Raw genomic sequence first — 982 nt, forward strand, 5'->3', positions numbered from 1 at the left:
GATTTGGTGCGAATTCATGCTACTTGTTCATTAGCGGATATATACTCAAGCTTCACTGCCCCTCGCTGAACCTAGTCTCTAATGAAGTGATACTTGATCTCAATATGCTTTTACCGGTCATGAAATACTGGATTCTCAGAGAGTTTGATACAACTCTGATTATTACAGTATATCGTAGCTGGTCTCAACATCTGGTCAAATAAACCAAAACGCATCTTGCGAAGTCACAATGCCTTGCACCCTGCCTGACTAGCTACCATATACTCTGCCTTTGCACTACTCAATGCCATTGACTTTTGTTTCGCCCTGAACCATGATACAATTATTGAACCCAATGAGAAACAACACCCAAAAGTACTCTTCTGGTCAATAACACTACCACGCCAATCTGAGTCTGTGCAACCAATCAATCTAACTCCATCAATCTTGACATAGGCCAAACTAAAATCCATTGTGCCCTGTAAGTACCTCAACACATGTTTTACAACCACCCAATGTACTCTCCTGGGATCCATCATAAACCGACTCAATGTGTTGACTGCAAAAGCAATATCCGGTCTGGTGTTGACCAGATACATCAATGAACCGATCAGTTGTCGATATAGAGTGGGGTTCACCAGCCTAAAATCTAAAGCATGCAACTTCTTCCAGTTGGTGATCATAGGAGTAGCCATAGGCTTGCAACCCTCCATACGGAATCTCCTCAAGATATCACCTGCATACTTTCCCTGGCCCACGAAGATATGCCCATCCTACTGCTAAACCTCGAAACCCAGAAAGTAATGCATCAACCACATATCTGTCATATCAAACTTTGAAGCAAGATCTCTCTTTTAGTGTTGGATGAGTCTGTCCTCCCCTATAATAACAATTCATCCACATAGAGAACCAGAATGAGTGGATTTTCACCTACCATGATAAAGTATAGGTTCGGATCTGCATCACTCTTCTGGAAACCCATTTGCTGCAGGTAGGCATCTAT

The 982-nt window shown here is 42.4% G+C and overlaps 1 pseudogene; it reads right to left on the reverse strand.

Annotated features, from left to right (window-relative positions):
• Positions 1 to 224: 224 nt before the first annotated feature.
• Positions 225 to 692, reverse strand: LOC149201608 (secreted RxLR effector protein 161 pseudogene; annotated as a pseudogene).
• Positions 693 to 982: the final 290 nt, after the last annotated feature.

Source organism: Pinus tabuliformis, chromosome 2_1 (assembly GCF_031772625.1).
Source record: "Pinus tabuliformis cultivar Carrire ecotype Pingquan chromosome 2_1, CPIR1, whole genome shotgun sequence".
Classification (NCBI taxonomy): Eukaryota; Viridiplantae; Streptophyta; class Pinopsida; order Pinales; family Pinaceae; genus Pinus; species Pinus tabuliformis.